The sequence below is a fragment of the Aptenodytes forsteri genome, unplaced genomic scaffold (assembly GCF_000699145.1).
Source record: "Aptenodytes forsteri isolate BGI_AS27 unplaced genomic scaffold, ASM69914v1 Scaffold61, whole genome shotgun sequence".
Taxonomy (NCBI): domain Eukaryota; kingdom Metazoa; phylum Chordata; class Aves; order Sphenisciformes; family Spheniscidae; genus Aptenodytes; species Aptenodytes forsteri.
The window spans coordinates 2640228-2654484 of NW_008794443.1; positions in this window are offsets into that span (position 1 = coordinate 2640228).

The window sequence follows — 14257 nt, forward strand, 5'->3', positions numbered from 1 at the left end:
AATCTGAACACCTTGCTGGCTTTGCTCACATTCACCCACGCGCTGCCTGCAAAGCCTTGTGCTCTACTTGAAAACTTTTGCCAGGAAAGCTAAATAGGTTACAGCTGAGATATTTCAGCTGCAGAGGTACAGCAGTGGAAGTCTGAGGGGCCCTGGTACAGCAGCAAGAGGGACCACACACAAATATAGCTGAGCCTACTCACAGTAACACTCAACGTTTACAGTAAGCTTGCATTCAGACCAGGAATAAACACTGACTCCTTTAAATCACATCTGGGGTTGGAGGGGATGGATGAAGATTTTCTCCCCTTCAAGTCATTCTGACCAATTGCCAAGAGCCAGCATTACTGGGGGAACCTGGCTCCCACCTGGCCTCTCCATACATTGAATTTTCACAGTAACACACACACACACGCTCTAGCCTGGCGACTACAGCAGAGCACTGGTTGAAGCCTTTGCCTCCTTCACCCCATAACAGAGCAACCCTTGATTCAGCAGCAGAGACAAGGTGCTGCTCCAGCTCAGCTCATCAGACAGGAGGTCAGGCCCCAGGTCCTCCAGCAGCAAAGCTGCCAGCCAAGTCCCCATCAGAGAGAGCCACTCCTGTGCTCTGCTACTGTTCTCGCCCCTTTTTGCATCTGTTCCTCTTGAAGCTGGATCAGGCTCCAGCAGCCGCAGTGTGACAGCTCTACACCTCCCAGGGAGACCTTTCCTCTCCTCCTCCTCGAAGAGGTTACCGGTAGCTCTTCCAGGGCTGCCACCCAAGAGCGCACCCCAGACAAGGCTTCACACCACTGAAGGGAAAGGGCATATTGTTTACGTGAAAGCCTGGCTCAACCTTACATTTCAAATGCTTTTGGTCACTTTCAGCAGGCTATGAAGTTTTTCCCCTTTAAAAGAATAGCTGTTAGAACAGGAGTCACCCCAGCTGACACCAAGCCAAATAAAGCAGGCTATGTGCTTAAAGGTCTGATTCCCACCAGGCCCCACTTTGCACGGTATCAGATCTCAGACTGGCTCTCCAGCAGCACTCACTGTAGCACGAGTCATATGCCAACCTCAGCATTTACACCAAAGCTCCCTACAGCGCTCAAGTCCTTTTCAGGAGCTGGACTTGGGCAAGAGACGGTGCTTTCAGTACAGCTCCCACCAGCCCTCTCCATGCACTGAAGGGGAAAACCACAGAACAAGCTTTCCTGTCCTTACCTGCTTCACCTCAGCACTACAAGGAAGGGCCAAAAGCATTTTGATTATACAGAGCATTTGCAAAGCTCAAAGCATTGTTATTACCTATAATTAAAGTGTCCCATTTAGCCCACAAGGACCTTCTCTTACGTGCTTCTAACCAGTGAAAGTGTGTTTTTAGAGGTGTCTCTTACCTTTCTAGACAAAGACCTTTTAAAAGCTGTTATTTGCTGAATTCTCAATTAGCACATCATTCCCTTCCAAAGCCTCACTGGAGCCTCCTGGAGCAAAGCAAAGCCCAGTCCAAACAGTACATCAAGAGCTACCACAAACAACCTTTCCAACTATTATAATGCAGGTTTACATTCTGCACATTCAGCAGAAACTGCGTTTGCTGTGAAGGTTACAGTTATTAAAATACACATACATTGTCTATTTAGAGCCCTGAAATCTACAGCCTTGACAATTCACATGCAGTCAGATTCTTATCTCTGCTACACCAGCACCATGCTGGTGCCACCCTAAATTTTAGTGGAAAGCTTCCCAGGTTTGCCGTGGCATAACAAAGATCAGCCCCTGATCGTGAAGGGAGATGGAACAGACACAGGTATTTTATTTATAAAGCCTCCCACTCTCTGCCTCCCTGCAAATCACATATCCTGCCAAGTCACTGCACACTGAAACCAGAATTAAAATACAATAAATTATCTTAAGAAAAAAGTGTGAAACCTCATCCTCATAACATTTCCACAAATGAAGACAATTGAGTACAGAGGATCCAATTAGGAATAAAGAGGGAAAGGCTCAGAAGAATGATAGCACTCAGGGAAGCAAAGTGGCCTTTTAAAAGGCTACATTTGCACACAGAGCACAGTATCGGCAGGACGGGGGAGCAGCCTCTCAAGGCGGGACTGTCACCACAAGAAGCAGCAGGTTTTGGCTGACCTACAAGTGCCAGGGGAATAAGGGAGGGGAGCTTAAGCCTAGCTAGGGTCATTCCAGCAGTGGAAGCCTGGACAACCCCCAAGCAAACAGGGGAGTTGCTTCACCACTGACTTCCCTGGGTGCAGGATGAGGCCACTCCAAGTCAGGGCTCTGGGCCAAGACTCCAGAGCAGCTCATTCCTGGCTCTCCCATCAATCCTCAGGACAGGCTCAAGACTGATGAAGGGCAGAAACCTTCTCATGGCACCTCCTTATGGTGACAAATACCACTTAACAGTATCTTGGCAAATTAACAAAGCAGAGTCTGCCCAGCATCTCACTTCCCCTGCACAATGAGGTTTACACCTCTGTCCCCAGCCAGTCGCGTCCACTTTGAGTGTAATCCTTCAAACCAACTGCATCCTTCCCCTTCACAAGGGCAGCGGGTGGCACAGGGGAGCCCTGATCTCAGCCAGGCCAGAGGGGTTTCCAGAACAAGCAATAACACTGTAGTCACAAAGCATATTGCTCCAGCAGCAGATGAAACTCCACATTAAAAAACCTCTTGCAGATTCCACTTGCCCAGAACCACACCAGGGGAACGTGAGTGCCCTTGAAAAGTCTGTGATCCACCTTGCACTTATATCGTTCTGGAAGGCTATTCCTCACCCAAGATAAATAGCCCTCTGCTCAGCAGGGCATCAGAGTGTTTACAGATTAATTTTTTTCCCTGAAGAACATCTACTCCATAAAACAACAATTAGCTACACTCTGAATTTATGAGTGTAATTTGCAATGCTGTTAAAGCATGGGCAGCCGTGGCTTTCACGCAACGGTAATTGTTTGCATTGCTGTGAAGGAGCCAGAACAAGGCACACCGCTGGCTTTTTGGGGGTTGCTGGAAAAAGGAGAGACTGTTGTCCTTCATAGGAGAAAAATTCCACCAGCTTCACAGGGGCACGCACTGGTACCATTATCATCTGCAATGATGCAGTGACCACCTCAAAAACATTTGATTTGATTTCCAACAGAGAGAGTGGTGAGAAGGATTTTGTTGTGGGTTTTGGCTACCATGTTATTCAGCTTGGGTTACAACAGCAAGAACCCGATGAGGCAACAAGGACCAAGCAAAGGTGGAAGCTAAACGTTTACAGAGAAGCAACAGTAATTAAAAGACTTCACATAATTTAGAAATGAAGGAAAAACATTAGGAGTGGTGTCTCCCCCATCAAGCTACTTTCTTAAGTAAAAGTCACCAGAGTCTGATAAATTATTAGCTTAGAAACTTAGATGTCTCCAGGGGAAACAGGTATTAAAGAGATGAGCCTTGGAGTTAATGGTGTTTTCACATAGCCAAGATCTCTAATGAAAGTGAACTCATTTACATATCCAACCACTCAGCACTAGCCTGTGCCAACTAACCAGCAGTCTCCTACAAGAGGTAAAAAGGGCAGAAGCACCAAGTTTCCTTTCAATTTTTTCCCTCTCCCCCCCAGGTCTCCCAGCCATCGCAGCAGTGAGCCGCTCTGCCCGTGACCCGACCCAGTGCAGGCAACCACATGCTGCTCAGGGCCAGCTCCAGGATACCAGCAGGTTGGCTGGAGTGCTGGCAGATGAAAGAGGCAGATTTAACATTAGCTGGAGAGCTTGCGAAGCCAAAAGGCTGTTTTCAAAAGGAAGGGAAAAAGGCTTTCTAATTCATAGCTGCAAGGTATTTACCTTAATGTTAAATGACAATTGCTTGCAAAACAATATTGCAGAAGCTCCCCGGAGGCATTAATCAGAGGTTGTATCTCACTAAGTGTGGAGAGTGGCAGATACTTACAGATAGCACTGCAGGGCAGGGGCTTTCATTCACAGGCTGCCAGCAGAAAAAGCATCACACTCCCATTTGGGTTCTAAATTGGGAGCCTCGGTGCCTTTGTGGGTCTAGATTCAAAGCCTTTCTGTGGGTTTGGGATGATGACCAAGGTTCCAACCACTAGAAATCAGAGAGGTCTGTTATCAGACAAAGCCCTTCTGAAGCTGGGTGCTCCCAGGTCTGTCCCCTGGGTCCCCACAAGCATGGTCTGCCGCGCCAGCAAAAGGCCCTGCAGCTGCTGGAAGAAAACAGCGCTGCCTGCCAGGTCACTCCCGTGACCAAGGGAGGGTTTCCAATGCAGAGAGGAAACAAGTCACTCTTCCCAGCCTCTCCATCTGCAGGGAAAAACAACCAGACTGACTCCACTACAGCTGCCCAGGGTAATGGGAGGGTTTTTTGTTTGGTTGGTTTTTTGTTTGGTTGGTTTTTTGTTTGGTTGGTTTTTTGTTTGGTTGGTTTTTTGTTTGGTTGGTTTTTTGTTTGGTTGGTTTTTTGTTTGGTTGGTTTTTTGTTTGGTTGGTTTTTTGTTTGGTTGGTTTTTTGTTTGGTTGGTTTTTTGTTTGGTTGGTTTTTTGTTTGGTTGGTTTTTTGTTTGGTTGGTTTTTTGTTTGGTTGGTTTTTTGTTTGGTTGGTTTTTTGTTTGGTTGGTTTTTTGTTTGGTTGGTTTTTTGTTTGCTTTTTTTTTCCCCTTCAAAGACAGCAAGGAAAAGACAGCAAGGAGGCATGGGGAACAACAGCATATGGGAGCTGAAGCCCTCCTCCCTGGCCCCCGCCACCCCTCCTGCCTGCCAGCAGGCTGCACCCGCAGAAACAGATGGTCCCTTCGGGTCACAGCTCCTCCAGACTCAGTGTGTGCAGCCAAAGCCAAGAAGGCAGAAATAAATAGTGTGCAATTTAATGGGAAAAGAGAATTTCATACAGAAGAGGCCAAGCCCCGTCCGACCAGAGGAAACACCAGCAAGTCATGGAGCACTGCTACAGACAGCTGGCACCAACGTGCCTTTCTGCAAAGAGGGTCAGGGCTCCCTCCACGCCACGAGGGCAGCATCATTGCTTCTTGTTTATAACAGACTTCTCCAGCAGCAGCACTAAGCCTGCGCTTAGAGTCCTGCATCCCTCCTGCCCCATGGAAGTTGCACAGCACTCGTGGTGGCTACATCAGGAAGACCACATTTGCTGTGATGCCAAAGACCTCCCCCTGAGGTCCTCCCAGCCTCTTGCCACCCTCCCATCCCTGCCCTGTTTTGGGTCTCTACCTCAAGCTGCTGCTCGCCTCCACTGTCACCATCAGCCCGCTTCTCCTTTAATTTCCCACCCTTCATTCCACCTTCTCTCCCCAAAATCCTCTCAAGATGTGCTGCTATATCTGCTTTCCTGCAAAATATATGCAAAATAAAGTGTATTCTACCGAGATGGGGCTTTAAATCCTTATTCCCTTCATTGTATGCATCTTAAGGCATCATTTTTAAATGGTAGAAGCATGTCTACAGATTTATGTGCATCTTTAAGGTCTAATTTACATAAAAAACAAGTGCAGAGTGTTTCTTAGCCCCAGGGCACAGCAGATACAAGGAGAACACCTAATGAATAAAAAACTGTTTGGATAAAACTTTATATAAACTCTTACATATGCTAATAAGATGAAAGGGTATAATTACGAGCTGAATTGTGTACTGACACAAGTAGATCTGTGCAATAAAAGACAGAATTTCAGTGTCCTCAAATCCAAAATAACATATTGTGAGAACATGCTTTCCCAGAAAACTATCTCTCCAGGTTCCTTTCAACACCTCTGGAGCACAAGTGATGCTAAGGGATGCAATAACAACTTCTCAGCTGGTATAAATTTCATCTTTATAAGGATCACCCCCTATTTAAGGGCACCTTTCCACTTCCTAAAAAGCACTGATAGAAGGTAATTATAAACCTTATCTCGCATGATTTGGATCATCAGCTGGCATTCATAGGAAAGGTACATCTAAATGAGGTGTGTATGTGCATGGAGAGGGACATTCTCACCAAGTTTCAATCAACTGATCTTTTCATCCAACATAAATTTTTAATGCAGGAGGAATTTAATTTTGCAATACAAAGCTTGGAAGCAATAGAGTTTGTGTAAACAGCCAGCCACAGGGAGACTGCACTCCACAAATATGTACTGCCAACAAAATCCATTTCCACAGCCATTTAATTCATGAGTTACTGTCCGTCGTGCTCAAAACATAGTCCTCCACAGCACTCAGCCTCCCCATCCGTGGCGCTAAATAACAACGCCCAGGGCACTGCTCAGTGTTGCCAATTTAGACTGTAATCTCTGTACGGCGCTGTCCTGCCTCGATAACCTCACGCTGCAAAGCACACCCACATAAAGAGGGGCTTGCAGAAAGCAGCACTACATCAGCAGCAGGAAAGCCCCTTCTTCCCTATTGCAACCTCGTGTGTGCATCTCTCCCCGCCCCAGTTACTCCGCTGCAGGGTAGGGATGATAACTCCTCATCTCCCAGAGGAGGAATTCATTAGCATTTCATATGCCTCATGCATTAGGGTGATGAGACACAAAAAGCCCAGATCATCAATTTATTAATGACAGCGCAAGCCTACAGAAATGCTAACCAAGCCAGTGGAGTTGCTCCAGATTTGCTCCAGCGTGACACCAGTCTGGACCTCCTGGCAACTAACACTTGACCAAGCTGATTCATCAATTGCTGACCACCTGCTAGCACCTCAGGGCTCCAACCTTAGCTCCCTGCGCTAATATACACAAGCCAGTCAGGCCATCCCCTGAAGTATTTACAACCTTTGCAGGCAGGACAAAATGACAGAAAAAGAACAAAGAGGGGGAAGAAAGTCACGCGAAGATGGAAGCTGACACCAGGGCAGTGACAAGGCTGGAGACTGGCTCCCAGGCCAGGCTTGCAGCATGCAGCCTGGCCATCGCAGCAGCAATGAGAGCACTTCACCCCCCTCTTGGCTTGGTCTCAGACACCATGCAATCATCACCCCATTTTTAATCAATTTGGGGACATATTGTTCCCTTACAGCTATAATTAAAACTCGGCTGAATATTTTTTCCAGTACTATGAACTGCAAGGTTATTTAACAATACCAAATCAATCAGCTACCTTATGTACCACCCGGAGTTAACATGTACCAAAAGAAAGTTATTATACAAGAAATATGCAAAGACTGCAGTCTTTCCCAGAGTCCTTTCCTACCCCCTCTTTGCCACAACGATGGAGACAGTCAGCACTTTTTTTTGCAGATCAATACCGCACTTGAATGTGACCACCACTCCAATTATTGCCTCAATTACAGAGGCATGAGTTTGGTCCTGCACACCTACCCCCTTATTGAAAAAGCACCATGCGTATGCTGCCCATTGAAATGACACCTGTGGGAAAACATTAACCCACTAATTTGAAATCAATTTAAAGTCCATTTGCCTAATGACATGAGCACTGTAAATTATCTATAAATTGTTAATTTATGAGAAAATGACATCAGAATTTGTTTTATTAATTGGCTTTTCCAGATGCAAGTTATTTCTAAAGCTTCATAATCCATGTCTCTTGGTGAGCAAACATTAAAACCTGCTTAATAAGATGCCTTTTATGCCAAGAAAAAGAGTAAAATGAGTAAACCCGCTCTTGTGAACACTTCGATATAAGGGTTTATGCATTCATCCTAGCAATTAGTGAAGGAGAAGTCATGGGGAGAGTGAAAAAAGGTCCTTTGAGTGTCTGTTCACATTCTTGAACAAAATTGGTTCCAACCACATTTGCATTTTTCAGAGGCAAAATTCCTCCGAGTGCAGAAACCAACACCAGCCCAGGTCACCTCTCCCATCATCCTTGTGCCTCCTTGGCAAGGACTCAGCCAGGCACAGACTGAGCTAAGAACCTTACCTCTCAGCAAATATTTGAGCAACAGACTCGCTGGCCAAAGCATTAGGAGGAAATTATTGTCAAAGTCTGTGTCCAGGGACCAGGTTGTGATTTCTTTGCTGATATGGAGGTATTAGAGACTAACCTTTCCTAACAACTTCAGTACATCTACTTCTAGTGTGGGAGTGCAGAGATCTTCTTCAGATTATTTTCTTGTAACATCATGTACCCAGGTCCACGAAAGTTAAGTATCTAGTCAACTAACTCCTATTTCAGTCTCTCACTCCAGTTGGATCTGTATCCTTGATCTCTCATGCAGTACTCCAGGTCCTGAATTTCCCTCCTACCCTGCAGCTGCTTGGGAATTGCTTGCACATCCATCCGCAGACACCCACAGAAATCAAGTCCATGCAGTTTCTCTACCCCATGGTAACTAGGCAACATGACTGTAATTTTCAAATATTGATAACTACCAACAAAAATACAAGTGTGAAGAAATCGGGGCTTGACTGACCCAAAGAGCAAATACACCTGAGGAAACTGCAGCCTGCTCCCGGACAGTCGCTGGACACAGATTTATTGCAGATGAGTTTCTTGGTCCCAGCACTCACCTTTACTGAACAGTCAGAAATAAAATCTCCATGCACACCATGACCTTGACAGGAATAAAAAAGGGAGCACAATGATTTTTGCTGCAGTCTGATGTCCAGCAAATCTTTCAGCACCGGATTATCCAATTTCAGTACAATTTTAAGGGAAAAGACAGCACAGGAGCAAGGTAACGGGAGCTCAGCAGAGCTTTGCTTCAAAGCCCAAATTTCCACCTGGGGAGAAAGGCAAAGTCACAAGGTCTTTCCCAGATCAAGTGTCCATCAGGAACTTGCAGATCACCAGGCCAGGCTGCTTTCAGCTATGCCTGAAGAAAGGCAAGCGAGCCCCAAAGCTGGCAGCAATACTGCTTGTTCCACCATGGCGCACACACACGAGGCATGGGGTAAGCCAGCTCCACTCCCTCTTTTCTCTCCCTGATCATTTTAGGACCCAATCCAAAAATCCCCCCAACAGCACGAAGACTCTCAGGAGTGCTTGTGCGCACATAAACGAAAGCTCCTCCATGCAGGGACCCACCACCCTGCACTCGAGCAGCAGCCGGCACACACAGAAAGCTCTGTTTTTGCCAAAATAGAAAGCTGCAATGTCAAACCTTCCCTCTTCCATTAATGCTCTATTTAAGTCTGTCTTTGAATTTGTCCATATTACAAACGCACCCCCTCTCAGCAAACCCCCTTCCCAGACAGCCCTCCCCTCTTCTCTGCTAAATAGATACTAAATATATACCAGGGAGAACTTGTTGGGAAAAAGAGGACTGAGGTTTTTAAAAGCTTCCCCCTCCTTCATCTACTCCACAAACACACACCCCCCAAAACAGAGCTGCTTTGTTGTTTGCTTTCATGGCTCCCAACCGAGAGCTCATCCCTCCACCGCCATTCATTGCCACAGCTCCTGCTGCAAGAGTGCAATGCTGGGAATATCCTTCTCCACGGATATGCCAAGCCCCTCTGCTGCTCTTCCCTAGCAGATCCCAGCAATGCCCCAGCAGGTCAGGTGATGAATGCAAACGTGCTGAAAGAAAGACTGCCAGACGAACATTGGCCCTCTTCCCCAATCCCCTAGTGAAACCAATCCAGTCGGAAGAATTCCTGCCTGCTGATATGCTAATATTTTAAATGAGCTTTAATTGGTTTCCCAACACTACCCGTGTCACTCGCACACCCCATGCCAGTACTCATCACTGCCAGCCCCATTGTGCCGTATCTGTGCCCTGCACCACCACCCATACAGCCCAAATAGAGGGGACGCTGGTTCCCATGGGGCTGTTCTGCTTGCCTGACTTGTGCTCTGAATATATTTATTCTGGTGTGAAATCACAGCACCAGCTGTTCTGATCATTTCACAGTTCTCATTTAAAAGAAAACAACCTTAGGGTGGGGGAGAGCAGGTAAGAAAATCTGGCAGTCCTTGTGCTGGCTGCTCTTAGGAACAGCACAAGGGGAAGGGTGCGTGGGTGAAGGTATGTGTAGGAGACTAGCGAGTCACACATTACCTTTAGCCAGCTAGCACTCCTCTGCAGCTCTTGCAGAGCTCAGTCTGAGAGTCCATTGATATCTCTGCAGCAACTGAGTTGTAGGTAACGTACCTGCACAGGGTTGAGCTTTGCTGCTGCAGCTGCTCAGAAGCAGAGGTGGCTGATCAGACTAACTCACCTTCTTTCCGTTGAACACAATTCTTCCGATTTCGTGCTGGCATTAAATGAGCATATCATTTGTTCCAGCTCTCTGCTCAGAGAGGCTATGGCTTACAGTCCTCCACGCAAGTCACTTGAAGCAGCAGGATGACATGTCTGGCTCTCAGGGGGACCTTGTCCCTGCAGTAGCCGTCATTTTCCTCCATGGCCCTCTGGAGTACCTTGTCCCCACTTCCCCCCCACCCTGCTTCAAGCCATAAGTTCCCCCAGTAACACAGCCCTGCTTCAGGCTGGATCAAAACGACACTGTTCAACCTGTACTGCCTTATAATCAGACGACAGGTAACATTGCCAAGGACAAGAGCTCCGCAGTGTTCCCGGGGAGAGACCAGTTGTCTTCAGCTCTTGCTATACCCCATGTTTTGACCAGCACCTCCTCCTCTCTCTCCCCCCCAATTTTTCCCCCCCCACCCGCCACATCCCTCCCAGCTCATCCCTCCTGGAGATAAGGCAGAATAACCAATAGCCTGATGCAAAGGCTCTTGCAGTTAAGGCACCAGAGAACCTCAACACTGTCTCTTCCCAGGTACAGTGCGAGGTCTTGCCTAGATCCCTGGGAACATCTTTGGTTTTATGTTTATTTTTCAGTGTGATCATCGGGCAAGACAGCAAAGAGACTCGTCACCATCCATCACGAGCTTCATTGTTTAGTAATAAGATGTATTGCCCCCTTGCAGCAAAATAACACTCCAGCCAGAGCTCCCATTTGTTATGATCTGGCTGACTGGGACAGCTGTTCATGTCAATGCTGTAAACACTCCATTTGGAGCAGAGACAGCAAATTTTAAGTGCTAATAAATGGGACTGCAGGCTGCCGAGCGCACGCGAGGTTAGCGGCTGGTCACCACCAGCCTTCCCCAGCCAGGCTCCTTGAGCAGCTCCGGTCCAAGTGCTGCCTGCCCACCCCAACCACCGACCCCCTTCAAACACAGCACAGGGAGCGTGGCCCTGCCTGCCGAGCAGTCCCAGCTCTGTCCCACACGTTCCTCCCCCCGGCACCCGGTTAACCCTGCTGGGAGCTGCCACAGCACAGCTACCATCGCAGAGCGCCCCCAAAAACCAGCTGCAAGGTGGGCAGGGAGGGTTTGTTATCAGAGCCAGATGGCTTTCCTGGCTCTCCATGAATGGGGTCAGAGCAGCAGTGCTGGAGGAAGAACTTACTTGTCTCCATGCGTCAGGAGGGAGCTGAATCTGCTTTTCTGTAGTTAGCTTTATTAGAAATGGCCTCAGCAGATCAGACAGCAGAGAGGCAGCTTTCTGGAGAGCACTGGTGGACTTCTCCAGTAGCACACGATGATAACCTGTGGAGGACAGAATTAATGCTTAGCTGGGTGTCTCTGACCTGGTGCCCTCTGTGCTTTCCAGGGCTAGAGGCATGCTCTTATCTCAGGTTTATTACCAGCTGCACAGACTGCTCAGCCCTAAAGCTCCAAAGCAGCAAACGGCCAGCAAAACTCAGCCTCTGGCAGCAGCTAGAAGATGGTAGCTGCATACTGGGAGGTCAGAGATGATCTGTCACCACACCAGATGCCTAAACACACGCTGGGGCAGCTCAGAGCATCCTTTCTCTCCCTACGTAAGCTCCACTGTGGCTAGTGTAAGCCAGGCCCCAAGTAAACAGCAGCCTTCCTGTATTCCCAGCTAGCGGCAAGAGCCCCAGGACACTGCGAGGGTGCCTGCACAACAGCTGGCTCAGCAAGCGCAGAGCCTCTGCAGAGCAGCCTGAGATGATGCACAAGGGCCTTCTGGCAGCATACATCAGAAGATTTCACTGAGGTCACAGCCTCACACATTAGACACATGTCACTTCCATTTTTACATCAGGAAAAATAAAGCTTAAAGACATACAGACAAAGCACTGGCAAGATTTCATGATTTATCATCACTGTCATTCCAGGCACTCACAACTGCCTGGGTTTACCCTTTGGCTCCCTTATAGCAGCTCCTTTGAGAGGTACATGAATACCAGAGGCAAGGAACAGGTCTGCTGCTCATTCACACCTATGTCTCTGACAAACTAGAGCCCTCAGGAAGACTGCAAGTGTTTAAAAAAAACCTGAAAAATCAGCCCACCACCCTCTGCAGCCAGCCTGAGAAACTGTCATCAGGAGCAGTTTATCCCCAAAAAGCATAGAGTGGGAGCACTGTGCATCAGCCAGAGCTAGTCAATAGCACTTGCAGGAAAAATAAAAAGCTGGCCTAGTTTTCACAGAATTCAGTCAGACCCCCAAACCATTTCAGCTGTCTGCAGGCAGCACTGTGTCACCATGCCAGAGGGCATGGACCGAGTCTAAAATAGGAACGGGTAAAGGCAGCAAACGTGATCAAAGCAGCACTTCACCACTACCTTCCCTTGAGCAGCCTAGCAGCTTAAGAGTGAGTTTCTCTTGCCAGAAACTTCCCCCTCTCCAAACAAAGAGCTGGAAAGAAAATCCCTCAGGCAGCAGATTCTTCAGCACTCTTGGGCTGCGTGTCATTCAGGAAACGACCACAAGCCCAGGTGACACTTAAAGAGATGAACCACAACTGCTCACCCTCTAGTGACAAAACTATATTGTCCATCAGACAAAAACTCCTTGAAGCAAAGCAGAGGAGCTGTGGCAGGCAGCAGCAAACTCATCATGCTCTTGAATGCCACCAAGGGACAGCTCGTGGCTCTCATCACTCCCCATAGCATGGGGCTGTTCTGCCCGCCAGGGCTCTGTGCTGAGACAACAAACTTTGGTCCAGACTCAGACAGCCATTTGTAGGCAATTAGCTTATGCACTGACTGCTTGATCAGCTCATGTCCTCATTTTTCCAGCTCCTTTGTTAGTCTGAAAAAATCTCAGGGGAAGCCCAGGTCATTACATCCTGGGAAAGGCTCCCAGGAGCCTGCACAAGCCAGCCGATGGGTTTGGAAATGGGTTCAAGAGGGAGCACCCACATCCCTATTGCCTCTTCATATGCCTCTGTCCAACACAACACAGCCCTGGGAAGCTCAGTGGGACAAAGGCCACCAGCTAGAAAGGATTAAAAGCCCTAGTGCAGACGTGCAACCTTTCCTTGCGGTCACCTTGCACTTCTCACTCAGCACCAAGAGATTCAACTGAAAAGGTCATTGAAGTTTAAGAAAAAAAAAGCACTTCTGCACAGCTGTTTTAAAAGCTCACCCTGAATTTGCCCATCCCCAGACTGTAAAGGCTCCCATCCCTTCTGTGTCTGCACTCTCTGGGTTCAGTCTGGTTAGGGAAATAATCTCAGATCACCTCATTTCATGTGGGAACTTCTTAATCACTCAACACCCATCACCTGCAGTGCTCCAACAAAGCTGCAGAGCTCTTTGGTGATGGGAAATGAGACATCAGTGCCCACACCTGTAGCTAAGATGAGCCTGTCGTGGTTTAACGCATAAGCTAACAAGCATTAAAGTAAAGCAGTCATGAGGTAGCAAGAGCTGCTTGCCTCCCTGCCAAAACCAGCTAAGCCACAATGTTCTTAGTGCCACATTTCAGCTCACCCCTTCAGCAACTGGATGTCCTCACACGCACCCTCATTCTGGTGACTCTGAGACTGCCACATCTTCCACTGGAAGAGGACATGACCCAGCCTTCCTGACCACGTGCTATCAGATCAGCAACTCAAAGCAGTACCACAACCCTTCCTCTGAGATATATCCCCTCTTGGCTAGTCCACACGCAGGAGTTACCCATATCTCCTCTCTGCCCTTATTCACCCCTTAGCAGCCCTTACTGTTGCCTCACAACCTCCTTTTCGAGAAGGAGAACCTTTCCTGTTTAAGATGGAGGACATTTCTACTGTGTGCCTAAATCACAACCAATTTGTAATTTAATTCAACCTCCTCCGCTTCCCATCACAAGTGGTTGTTTACAGTGCTGTTTACCAGCTGCTGCTTTTCAGCCCAGCCATGGCTGTACTTCACTGGTAGATTAATCGATCCCCCCCTGACTGACACACACACACCCCCACCTGGCAAAATGGCTTCTCTGCTTCAAATCTGGGTTTGAAACCAAATCTTTGGCAACCTTTCTCACCCCAGCCCAATGCACTTCAGGCCTTATTCCTGTCCAGGCTCCTTCACTGCTTTTCTTCCTGCCAG